Source organism: Lissotriton helveticus, chromosome 3_1 (assembly GCF_964261635.1).
Source record: "Lissotriton helveticus chromosome 3_1, aLisHel1.1, whole genome shotgun sequence".
Taxonomy (NCBI): domain Eukaryota; kingdom Metazoa; phylum Chordata; class Amphibia; order Caudata; family Salamandridae; genus Lissotriton; species Lissotriton helveticus.
In genome coordinates, this window is record NC_136061.1 from 121,088,619 (window position 1) to 121,102,766 (window position 14,148).

Sequence of the window (14,148 nt, forward strand, 5' to 3'; positions counted from 1 at the left end):
CGGTCATACTCACTTAGGTAGTGCGAACCACTCCTCACTCAGATCTGGCAAGCTCGCCCTAGCCCCGCCCTGACCTAGCCCCAGTCCTGCACAGAAAAATAAAATGATAATAACGTCTTGTTATTATACTTTTTTTTTCTTTTGCGCTGCTCAAATAGCAGTGGGACGACGCTCCTCTGCCTCCGCGGAGGAGCCGCCATTGTCAAGACTAAAATTTTACGCACCCTCTCCTCCTCCTCTTCTACTTTAATGTTCTTGTTTGAAGGAGAGCGCAAACCATAGGATGAGAAAGAAGATTCAATCTGACGTTTTCTTGAATGTTTCCCCATCTTGCTCAACAAGGCTCTAAGTGCAGCAGCCACAGATAATAACAAAAGGCAACGACAAAAGGAGCCTCTTGAAAGCCTGAGTCCAATTATCTCCAAATTGCAACATATTGCTGTTTGCAAGAAACACGAGTAAGTGCGCCTCCTCTTATGTCGACCGCTCAGCGCACCCTCTCTTCGAGACCGCTCACAGCATCGGTTGAGCATGCGCAGTACCATCGCTGTAGATTTTCATCATGCGAGTTACAAAAATGCTGCTTGTCTGTCTTCGAAGATATTACTCTGAGTCTCCACACAGAATAACAAAATTAAATCGACAGCGGGGATCAGATCCACAACTGGCCTTTATAACGTCCCTCACAGCATCAACATATTATTCACAAGCCGGACAGGGAAGGAACCAAGGAAGCAAGAATGTCACAGGTTCAAGCCCAGCAACCTGCTAGGCATGTAATAACTTAATATATCAATCAATCAAGGTTTATATAGTAGCGCAACTACTCACCCGTGAGGGTCTCAAGGCGCTGAGGAGGTTGGGCGGGCTGCTGATCCGTCTGGGCGCTGGGGCTCAGTCAAAGAGCCAGGTCTTGAGATCCTTCCTGAATTGGGTCAGCGACAGGGCTTGCCTGAGGTTGAGAGGCAGGGTAATAAAACAGCAATTCCTTCATCTACGTCTCACGTGAAACACACAAAACAGGGCCAGTGCTGGGAAGGATAGCCTCTCTATGGCACTGAGTCAGAGTGGGTGGAACTTCCTTCACAGCTAACCTGGCTTTGCCTTTCTTGAAGATGAGAGATTCTCTGCAAAAGCAGTGCTTAATTTGTGCTGGTGTTTGCTGGTGTTCAGCACCAGCACTTATTTCTAAACATCGGCATGTGTTTGAGAATCTACCACATGGTGTCGCGCCAGGCCTATTTTTTTTTTAGCTGACCACTCAGTAGAGCATTTGATATACTTTTTAAAATACTCAATCAGCTTTTTTAGGCAAAGCCCGACACACTGGTTTGAATGTGATCGCTGGCAGATAATGCTGGCTTTGCCTTTCAGCATCAGTGGCAGGAGCTATGGCTGATGGTGGCTGGAATGGGCGCCTGTGAAACAACATTGGGCCCTATCAATTATTTTTTTACAAATTAAGCACTGCTCAAAAGTAATGACTGGGATGAGGGACGTGGGTGGAATGCTCACGTCTGCTGCTGACGCGCCTGTTCCTCAGGGCAGGGAGACTGGCTCCCCACTTTAAACTGCTCTTAGAGGATAACCAGATAAATGGAGGAAGGCTCACAAGGGAGGGACCAAGAGAAGCTTGCATCCTTTAACTGCACTCTCAACTTGTTTCAGTGCCTACACCACTTAGCTGACCCTACCAAACCTCTTCTTTGAGGGGATGAGAGCTTGCAGGTGGCGCACAAAACCACTGGAAAGGATTATCCTAGTTTCTGCTCCTGAACTCTGATTCATATCGGTTTTACTCAAAGACACCATGCAGCTCTGGGGTCACAACAGGAGCAGCTGGAACCAGCTTGCTGCTTTTCTCACAGGGCATCTGTGATGGTGTAATGACTATGCATATGATTGACAGGTGCAGGCTTCTCTCATTACCAGGGCCTGCTCAGGAGATGAGAGGCCTCAGAGGGGTGAACCGGATGTGCACTTCACAACAACAGTGGTGTGACATGTTTTTTTAAAGTGAAACATGCTTTAGTGATGAACTCCAGCCTATTAGAGATTCAGCTTCATGCGCGTTCCTGTAAACAGTAGCAAGTCGTCTCCAAGGGTGGGTGTGAAGAGTGCTAATTAGATCCCTAGACTTCAGACTGAACCAGGGAATGCAACTCTAACGTCAAAGGAAACAAGCATTGGCAACACCAGTAGACCTGACCTCAGTAAGTTAGTGTGACTTTTTTATTTTGTATGCTACAAACAAGAAGAGAAAAAAAGAAATCTTGCAGTCACCAAAATGTGGCAGCCATATGTTTGCAATAAAAATGTAAATGTTAATTAATGTAAATTAAACAAAGTAGCAATTGAATATATATGATTTGAATAGAACATTGATGATCCAGGTAAATCCTCATCTCGTTGGGAATTCTAGGGGGTTTAAATTTGAACCCCCATTAATTTTGCAACTCCAAATTTAAAGGGACCCCTGGGATAACTCTAGGGATGAGGAATGAAGATCTCAACATCAGGGGCACTTGTAGTGGGTCCCTAAATTTTAATTATGATTAAAATTAGAGCAGTGCTTAATCTGACCTCTGACCCTGCTCGCAGGCAGGTCGCTCCCCACGCCACCACATGGCCGCCAGCTGCCTCGTACCTGCTCCCTGCCGCCCGCCTGTTTTCCTGCCGTTTCCCGCTCCTTCCCGTCTCTGCGGCCCTGCGGCCCTGCCCCCCTGCTCCCCATTGGCCACCCCGCTCGCGCCTCCCAGCTGCTCCTCCCTCCCTATCCCCCTCTAAAGGAGGCCGCGCAGTGGCGTAGGAGTGACCTCTGACTGTGCTCGCAGGCAGGTCGCTCCCCACGCCACCACACAGCCCCCAGCTGCCTCGTACCTGCTCCCTGCCACCCGCCTGTTTTGCCGCCGTTTCCCGCTCCTTCCCTCCGCTGCGTACCTGCGTCCCCGCCCACCTGCTCCCCATTGGCCACCCTGCTCCCGCCTCCCAGCTGCTACTCCCTCCCTAGCCCCCTCTTATGGAGACCTGGGGCTGGCGCGCCAAAGGCAAGCCCGTCTGAGCACGTCTGCGCCTGGATCGCACCCAGCACCAGAACCCCTGGTTACCGTGAACACCACAACACCAGACTCTGCTACGACGCCAGCACCCTCTACGCACTCAATGCCGGCCAAAACCACACCTGCTTCCAAGCCGCCCGAAACGGACTCACAGACCTTTCTCCTGCCACACCTGCAGCTTCACTTGCGACAGAGCCACCAAACCTCCAAGGACTGGACCCAACCACTTCCACTGCATACTCCTCAACACCCGCTCCGCACGCAAACACGCCGTCGAGCCCTGGGATATGCTCGACACCTCCGCCCCAGATGTGGCCTTACTGACTGAGACCTGGTGGAATGACTCCTCGGCGCCCGACATCGCCATAGCCATCCCGGAGGGTTACAAGATCACCCGCAGGGATCGCGCCAACGTAATCGGAGGAGGAATAGCCATCGTCCAAAAGTCCACCCTCAAGGTCGCCACCCACGCAGACTACACCCTCAACACCGCCAAACACCTGCACTTCCGGATCCACACCGACCCCAACACCACCCTCAGAGGAACACTCATCTACAGACCCCCGGACCCTGAGCTCAATTTAGCGACTCCATCGCTGACCTTGCCAGCACCCACGCACTCGCCTCCACGGACTGCATCCTCCTCGGGGAACTGAATTTCCACCTCGAGAACAACAACGACGCCAACTCCATCATTCTGATCGACAACCTCGACAACCTTGGCCTCAGACAACTCGTCACCGCACCCACCCACGCCGCTGGTCACACGCTGGACCCCAACTTCTCCACAGGCACCCACATCACCTTCAACCACACCACCGAACTCCACTGGACTAACCACCGCTGCATCCATTTCACCTTCAATAAACCAACCACGCACCACCGCACCCAACAGCTACCTCGCCGCTGCTGGAGCAAAGTCACCAAGGACCAGCTGATCACCACCCTCGCCCAAAACCCACCCACCAACCCCACCAACCCAGACAGCGCAGCCTGCAACTACAGACAGTGGATCGACGACGGCACCAACACCCTCGCCCCACTCAAGAAACCCTCCAACAACCACGCCAGCAAGAGAGCCACCTGGTTCACCGACGTGCATGCCGGAAATTGGTGAAGATATGGCTCCACGAACGCACTCCGGACAACCACGCAGTCCACAAGGATGCCACCCACAGACATCACCACCTCATCAGATTAGCAAAGATATCCTCCTTCAAAGACCGCCTGAATAACAACGCACACGACAGCAAAGAGCTTTTTAGCATCGTAAAGGAACTCTCCAACCCCAGCGCCAACGCCAACGACATGTCGCCCTCACAGGGACTGTGCAACTTACTGGCCATCTTCTGCCCCCGCAAGATGGCTGACATCCATGACAGCTTCAACACCATGACCGCCCCGACTACGCCAGACCCCACCTCCCCTGTGAACACCACCAGCGCCAACCGCCTGACCTCCTGATCCAACGTCAAAGACGACAAGACAAGCTAGGTCATGAACTCCATCCACTCCGGATCTCCGTTAGACCCGTGCCCACACCACGTATTCAACAAAGCAGATGCTGCCATCGCACCCCAACTACGGAAGTTCATCAACATCTCCTTCGAAACAGCGACATTCCCGGAAAGCTAGAAACACGCCGAAATCAACGCCCTCCTCAAGAAGCCCATGGCGGACCCCAAGGACCTCAAAAACTTCCGGCCCATTTCCCTGCCCCCTTTCCCTGCAAAGGTCATCAAGAAAATCGTCAACATGCAACTGGCCCGCCACCTGGAAGACAACAACATCTTGGACCTGTCCCAGTCCGGGTTCAGACGAAACCACAGCACTGAGACAGCCCTCATCGCCGCCACAGACGACATCAGGCGCCAACTAGACAACGGCGAAACATCAGCCCTCATCCTCCGGGACCTGTCAGCCGCCTTCGACACGGTCTGCCATCGCACTCTAAAGACACGTCTCCTAGAAGCCGGAATCCAAGAGAAGGCCCTTGACTGGACCACATCCTTCCTCTCCAGCAGAACCCAGAGCGTCCGCCTCCCGCCCTTCCGATCCGAGGCCACCGACATCATCTGCAGTATCCCCCAGGGCTCATCCCTCAGCCCGACGCTGTTCAACGTCTACATGGCCCCCCTCGCACAAGTGGCCCACCAACATGACCTCAATATCATCTCCTACGCTGCCGACACCCAGCTCATCCTCTCCCTCACCAAGGACCCGCACACCACCAAAACCAACCTCCACGAGGGAATGAAGGCCGTCGCCGACTGGATGAGGAAAAGCCGTCTAAAGCTGAACTTGGACAAGACGGAGGTACTCATCCTTGGACCCACCCCCTCAGCCTGGGACGACTCCTGGTGGCACTGGGAACAGCACCGACACTCACTTACCATGCACGTAACCTAGGATTCATCCTCGACTCCTCCCTCTCCATGTCTAAACAGGTCAACGCCATCTCCTCCTCCTGCTACAACTGCCTCCGCATGCTCCGCAGGATCTACAAGTGGATCCCGACCGAAACAAGTAGAACGGTGATACAGGCCCTTGTCAGCAGCAGACTGGACTACGGCAACACACTCTACGCAGGAATCCCAGCCAAACACCTATGATTACTACAACGCATCCAAAACGCCTCCGCCCAACTGATCGTCAACGTCCCCCGCCGCAGCCACATCACCCCCCACCTGAGAGACCACCACTGGCTCCCCGTTGACAAGAGGATCACCTTCAAGCTCCTCACCTACGCACACAGAGCACTCCACAACGCCGGACCAGCCTACCTGAACAGCAGACTCAGCTTCTACACCCCCACTCGCCAGCTCCGCTCCGCCAGCCTTGCCCTCGCTGCTGTTCCCCGCATCCAACGAACAACCTACGGCGGCAGATCCTTCTCCTACCTCACCTCCAAAATCTGGAACACCCTCTCTACCCACCTACGGCAGACCCAAGACCTACTCGCCTTCAGAAGACTCCTCAAAACCTGGCTCTTCGAGCAGTAGCGGCACCCCCACCCCTCAGCTCCTTGAGACCCTCACGGGTAAGTAGAGCGCTTTACATGTACTTTGATTGATTGATTGATTGATTGATTGATTGATCTGTGCCAGTGGTTGCAGGGACAGGGCAGCCACGCTAATTTTTAGTGATCTGGACTTGTTTTTCATGATTAGACCTTGACCTAGAGCAAGACAAAGAAAGGCAGAAAAGGGAGAAAGAATGAGTAGGAGGAAGATAGGAAAACAGTGACAAAGGAAAGAAGAAAAAAGAAACTGAAAGATTGAGCTAAAGACACAGGAAGTATGATGCGGTGGTGAAAAAAGGCAGGAAGTGGAATCAAGACTCACCAGAAGCTTGGGAATATGAAGTAAAGTCCGGGACTTCTATAATTGTGACGCCCTCCAGCCTGGACCTACATCGAGTGATCTGGCTCCTGTCCGGGTCTTTCTAACCATCGATATTATAGCGTAACCAATATGGTCAAACTAACGTCGCCCGTTATCCAACACTGCTACTGATGGCAAGTTCCAGGCCCTCCACACCGTGAGTCCCTATAAAGTACTTAAGTGCATATACACTGACCGCCAGATACCAAACATATCAGAGCGTTGTTACCACTAATCTTTTGATTCTCTGCTTCACAGTTTGGTGGACTTCGGTCACTTCCCACGTGAAAATTGCATCATTGCTCTCCAGATCACTCTATCTGGACCAGAGGATCCCTACCTACATAGGCCCCCTTCTAATGCTGGACTTCCATTAATGATCGAACCACCTATCCGGCCTGAGGATCCATACTATCTTCAGCCATTAACCTCATAGGTCCCTACAAGGTTTCAGTCTTTTGTACATGGCTTTCTGATGAAGGCACACAGCTGAAACGCGCGTAGGACACAGATGTACTAGAGCCATGCCAGAAATGACTGTCCTCTGAATACATCAATGTGATTATTTTTGATTGTACGTTGTTGATATCAATTGTATCTTGTTAAATAATTTCCCATATATCAATGATTGACAGTGTGTGTATTATATGTCATTTGGTCAATACAAGAAATTCTGTAATTTGACTTTTTGAACCTAGTGCAAACATACATACAGAGGACTATATGTTTAATATTTGTTTGTGTATTTAGTCTTAATTTATTTATAGAAAATAACAATAAAAAATATTTTTGATACTACAGAACAGAGGTTGCATGTATATGTTTTTGATATTGTTTAGGTCCATTCTTATTTCCATTGTTCCTAAAATTGTGATACTTACATCCCTGAAATATGCACGGGCAAACATAATTTATTTATTTCGCCGCTAGAAAAAAAAACATTTCCTGCTGAAAAATCAACCAATGCACTCATTTCTTTATCCTGCCCGAGAGGGTACTTACCGAGTTCATACTCGTATTTTTGAATGTTTTTCCAAGATGGGACACACTCTTGTCATTCTTTGTGCATAGCCGCAAAAATTCCTGTTGTGGGTGTATTTTGGAGGGTTAACTCTGGCAGAACATATGTATTCACGTCCGAGGACTACAATTTACGAATTACGGAAAATACACTACAGCAGTGGTCTTTATCCAGGCATAAATGCAATTTATCAGGGTAAAACTAAACTAATCCTAATTTGGTCAATCAGGGTTTTTGGTTGTACACTTTATATAATGTTCTTGAAGGTCTAAAATCCACCAAGGTTAAAAAAACACCTAGAACTGAATTGAAACACACTAAACCTGTAAAATTCAGTATGAAAGCCGTAGTACATTTACAGAAGGTTTTCGGACATCTAATTTTCCAAAAAGGGGGTGAAGCCACTCAGAATACTAAAACAAAAGGGGAGAAAACAATCTTCCCAAAAAGATCAGATCACTTTGTAATGTTTTAGGCTTCTGGCTACAATGTTTGCAAACATTTAGAGCCGTAAAAAATAAAACATACAAAAATGGCAGATGAACACAGTATCTGCGGTACCTGCGAAGCAAGAGCTGAGAGTGGCTTGCAGTATGTGGGTGCATTTACTGGTAGCAGGAGGCATGATGACCATATTTAGGGGCAGAAATAAAACAGGGATGCCAATACAAATGGCTCATAACAAAGGGTTTGCAAACCACAATGTTTTGGCGTTTTCCACAGACATCACCAAGATTTCTGGCATCTACGAAAACTGCAAGCCCCAACCTATCGCCGCAGACAGCATCAGCCTGCTAACACCCATGAACCCAAACCCCTGATCGCCCACAGAGACTCCCTCACAACTCAAGCCACTATCTCCATCATGTACTACGTGCACTCTCTGGCCCCTGTCCTCAACCTCATCTTCAACATTGAAAGCAAGATGACTGGCGACGAGCTCAATAAAGTCCTGAACACCTTCATTACCGCGGCCTCCTTCCTGGAAGACTGAAAGCATACTGAAGTGAGGTCCCTCCTGAAGAAACCTTCCGCTGACCCAGCAGAACCCAAGTACTACCCACCCATTTCCCAACTCCCCTTTCCAACAAAGGTGCTAGAGAAGGCAATCAACCAGCTACTCACCGAACACCTAGAACACAACAGTCTCCTGGAGCCCTCTCAATCCAGATTCCAAGCCAATTACAGCACAGAGACAGCCCTGTTCGCAGCCACCAACGACATCAGGAACATCCTAGACCACGGCTAAATGGCAGCCCTCATTCTCCTGGACCTACCAGCCGCCTTTGATATTGTCACCCATCACATCTTGATCAACAGACTCCACCACATCGGAATCCAAAGAAATACACTGAAATGGATTGCCTCATACCTCAACGTAAGAACCCAGAGAATCAGTCTCTCACCATTTACATCAGAACCCAAGAAGATCATCTGTGGAGTCCCCCAAGGATAGGCATTCAGCCCCCCCCTCTTCAACACGTACATGACCCACCTGGCCAGCATGGTCAGATCTCATGGACTCAATATCATGTCCTATGCCAACGACACTCAGCTCATCATTTTACTGTCAGAAGACCTCTCCACCACCAGAGCCAACTTCTACAGCTGTATGATGAACGTCGTCGACTGGATGATGGACAACTGTCTCAGGCTCAACATGGATAAGACAGAAGTCCTCATCTTTGGGAGCAACACCTCTCCATGGTACGACGCTTGGTGGACTTCTAAATTTGGCCTGTTCCCTGCCCGACAGACCCAGGCTGCAACCTCTGCATCATCTTGGACAGCAAGCTTTCCATGAAGGAACAGATAAACGCAGTCTCCTCCGTCATGCAGGCCCTCGTCACCAGCAGGTTGGACTACGATAATGCATTCTATGTTGGAATCACCACATGCCTCCTGAAAAAAATACAGAGAATACAGGAACACAGTGGCCAGACTCATCCTTGACCTCCCCAGATGAACCCATATCGCACCCCACCTCAAGAAGCTACTCTGGCTCCCGATCCAGAAAAGATGCCAGTTCAAGATGTTGACCCATGCATACAAAGCCCTGCACACCGTAGAACCAGCCCACATAAATAAATGCTTGACCTTTCACCATCCAGCCAGAAACCTACAATCTTCCTCACAGCAACACCCCAGATCTGCCAAAGCAACAGTGGAGGACGCTCCTTTTCACACCTGGGAGCCAGAGCATGGAACACCCTTCCCCTGCACCTCAGGACCACCCCCTCGCAACTTTTCAGAAAGGGCTCAAAACCTGGCTGTTCGAATCAACAGTTCACCATGAAGCAAGCAGCAATCCCAGCGCCTTGAGACCCTCATGGGTGCTTTGCCGCACTTTTCAAATCCTTTGATTGATTGACAGTGTACAAAGGTCTTTCTGGACAGCTGTCTAGCCAACTGGGCACAGGACTACTGCAACCACAGTGTCAAAAAAGGGCAAATACAAAGTGTGATCAGAGAGGAATTTGTTTGCTAGGCAGAGTCATCAATGATGACTAACTTGTTGTCAGTCTGGCAGGTAGCTCACATCCATCTCTGGTGAGATATTCAAGGGCCTTAGCGACTGTGCGCAAACACCTGCAGTCATTGATCCTGTTGCTCAAAGGACCTTCTGCATTAGTCCTAACCAGGAGGAATTGGCCAGATTTACACTGAGCGCAACCCAGGTCGAAAAGGTAATCTTTGAACCAGAGGGCAGCATCAGTTGATGTCCCATAAGCCAGGCATTGGTGGCCACCTGGCCAGTGCCAATGAGTGTTCAATTCATCTCACAAGTCAGTCAACCAATTTGAGTGCATCAATCTTTGCCTCTTCAGAGGGGGAATCTGGGTTGATCATCTTCCCACAATGCATTACACTAATCACTGCCTACATACTGATGGCATATACAACTTCCTGTTGGCTGCTCACTTGAGAAACTGTGTGGACTGACCCTTGAGCGGCCTGCAATGAAGACAGAGCAGAAAAGAAGTAGTGAGGATCTGTGGGCAGCACCTGTCTTCCATCTTGAAATATAATTCTTACCCAAAATAAATTAAATGCTTAGAAATCTTAATGGCTGACATTAACAACAGACACACCTGCTACATATGCAACTCCCTTAATGCTATGCAGTCAGTTTAATGTTTTTAAAGGGTATAGCAGCAACTCTGCAAGCAATGGTTGTATTTATTAAAAATAAAGCTAAGAAAAAGAGGCTTCCATCTTCTCGATACCTCTGAACTAAATCTGCATGGGGAAGCCTTCAGGCAACTCTCAAGGTAAAACTAGGACAAAGTGGCGGCTCCTCCTGTAAGGCAGGGGAGCATTTCCCCACTGCTCAAAGGAAAAGTAAAATGATAATAATGTATTTTTATTATCATTTTAGTTTTTCTATTGAGTCAGTGGCTCTCCGGCTGGGCTGGGCCGGCCAGAGCAGGGGGCGGAGTGGTTTGCACTCCCTAAGTGCACAGGACAGCTTGGCCGGCCCTCTTGGACTGGCCAGACAGTCATGCGCACTTTGCTTCTTCCCCACCAGGTTGTAATGCACAGCCTGGTGAGAAACATGCATAGCCTACTATTGCCAGTCTGAGCACCGATCCACGGCCCTCAGACCAATCACAATGCTGCTTTGCAGCGTTTTGATTGGCTCAGGGGAGCCTGGGAACTTTCTGCTGCTTCTTGCTGCCAGACCAGGGACAGGAAGAAGAGGACAGAGGGCCCGGTAGCAGCCACTACTGCCTAGGACACCCACAGTTGTGAGTAAACTGCCACAAGGCTGGACCGACAGCATGGGTGTGAGGGGTGAACCTATACAGTGGATAAACCAATCAAAGAGCTCCCCTCTTCATAATGCACAAAACAGTGTCAATGGGAAGCACCAAATCAACAGTTTCAGGGGACCATAGGGAACAGGAGCCCCACAAACTTTACCACAAAGCAATAGTCAAAGGAAACATTTTGGGACAAATAAATAACAGCAAGCACACAATAGCTTTCCTCTTTTCATGGTTATTGGGAATGTAGTTAACACCCACAAACCTGTTGGGAATGTAGTGAACACCCATAAAACTGTAACCTTGTAACTATTTACAAACTTTCTCAATGATTTTTCACACCCTCAGACACTCCTTTTACCCCCTTAGGGACATATTTACAAGCCCCTATCTCCAGCACAATGTCACTTTTAAAGAAGTGGTGGCGATAGGTGCTTTGTCTTGTTTACAAGGCAGCGTTAAGCCGTGTAATGTGGCTTAATGCTGCCTTGTAAATAAGGCTCCCTTTTTTACGCTATACTTAGCTTGAAAGGGGAGGGCAATGGATGTTGTGGTGGGCGTTCTACTGCAACATCAATTGATTTTGACGCTGACCCATATTTACAAGGGTGGCGTAAGTATGGGGTAGCACCAAAATTAAGACCAGGGAAAACTTGATCTAACCCTGGTGAAACAAGGAGACATTTTTAATTTCTCCTTGTTTATTGCTGTTTCCATTTGTGCTGAGTTGTGCAGCACACATGGAAACAGCAAAAACGCTTTTGGTTGTTTATGTGCAGAAAGGTGCCCCTCCCTGCACATAAACAATCATTAAAAAAAAAAGAAATTCAAATTCTATGTGTGCTGTATTAAGCAGCACACATAGAAGTTTCAAATCGTCATTTCTGTTTGTTTATGTGCAGGAAGTGACACCTTCCTACACATGAACAATCACTCCCTTTAATGCAGGCACCCTTGTACTATTGTGCAAGGGTGCCTTCATTGACTCTAGGCAGCTAAATTCAATGCCACCGAAGGGGGAAACACAAAGCTGCACCATATGCTTGTAGATATGGTGCAGCCCTGCGTTTCTAAAGTGACAGAGCGCGTCGTTAGCCTTCTTGACTTAATAACACGCTTCAACACTTTCCTTGTAAAAATGCTCATTAATGTCTTGACTTGTAGGGGAAAGGTTTTCAACAGGTGGCAAAATATCATCCAAGTGGAGAAAAAAGGTTAAAAGGAACATATGCCTTTTTGCTATACGTACCTAAAGACCAGATTAAAAAATAAATTCATGCAACGCACCAAGACAACTTGCTGTACTGTGTGAAAAGTAGCGGCAGGAATACGCCATATCTATTAAGATATGGTGCTTGCCTGTCCTCAATCCTGGCGCACAATCTGCAGCCTAGTGCCAATGCAGGCATCCTTGTGCCCTCGAGCAAGGGTGCCTGCGTTACAGGAAGGATTGCTTTTGTGCAGGAAGGGACAAGGCACAACAAGCATTTGCAATGCAATAGGTAAGTTTGAGTTATTGGTCTTGTAAAAGAAATTTCTTTTTTTATGTGGTTATTTTGAAAGTAGTAAAAGTAATAATGTTGCCATTTACAATGTTAACAGTTTTACCAATTTAAAGTGTGACACCTATAACCTGTGTTCCGCTTATTGATATTGTGGTGGTGGTGAGTGTTTCTGTGGTGGTGTAGAGTGATGCAGAGGTGTTGCTGAGTGTTGCTGTGGAGTATGCCGAGTGCTTCTGTGGTGGTGCAGAGTGGTGCAGAGTGGTGGTGTGTGGGTGTTTATTGGTGCTCTGTTGTGTTGATGAGTGGTGCTGTGGTGGTGCTGAGTTGTTCTGTGGTGGTGTCGAGTGATAATGTGGTGTTGCTGAGTGATGCTGCGTTAGTGATGATGTGGTGATGCAGAGGGTAGAAAGTTTTGTAAATAAAGAGTGTACCAGAGGACAGAATATTAAAAAAAAAGGTAAAAATGCTGGTGTTGTAAATGTATGTGTTGGGGACAAACTAACAATATTTTTTTTTTGTAATAGCTAATTACATTAAAAATAAGTTATTTCCATAGTCAACAAAATCTGTAATCCTTGTGAAGTAAACCAGACAGGGATGTTGGAATTAAAAGAATTTGTTGGTATGTTGTTGTGAGGGTGGTATTAGAAATGTGAGACATGTGCTGGCATGTGTGAAAATTGTGAAGCAGGGGGCTAAATAGAGGTAGAGTAGGGCTTGTTCATACTTGAATGGCATACTTACATGGGCTGTGTTCAAAATCTGAACATGATTTTTATGCAATGATGGAAACATCAAAGTACAAGTTGTGCACCACACAATTTTTATTTATGATGTGTATCACATATTGGGATGCAATGATGGAAACTGCAAAATACAAATAGGATGGCATAATGTGGTTGTGCTGAGTGTTGTTGTGTTGGTGCTGAGTTGTGTTTTTGGTGTTTGAAGTTGTAGTGGTGCTGAGTGGTGTTGTGGTGGTGATGAGTGTATATGTGTTGCTGCTAAGTAAAATTTTGGTGTTGTTGAGTGATGCTGGGGTAGTGCACATTGATGATGTGTTGATGTTGCGTGGTGCATGTGATAATTATTATTGTTTTGTTGGTGTTGTGGTGAGTGTTGTTTTTGTGGTGCTAAGTGATGCTGGCCTTGCTTTTGTTGTTGATGTAGTGGTGGTGAGTTGTGCTGTGGTGGTGTTGTGTGATGATGTGTTGATGCTGAGTGGTGCTGTTGTGATGCATATTGATATTGGTGTTGCGCTGAGTGGTGTTGTGGTGGTGCAGAGTGATGCTGTTGTTGGGCAGAGTGATGCATGTGTTGCGCTGACTAATGCAGGCGTTGTGCGACTGAATCTTGGAGATGTGTTGACTGATTCAGAGTATGGTGTGAGTGATGCAGTGGCTGCGCTGAGTG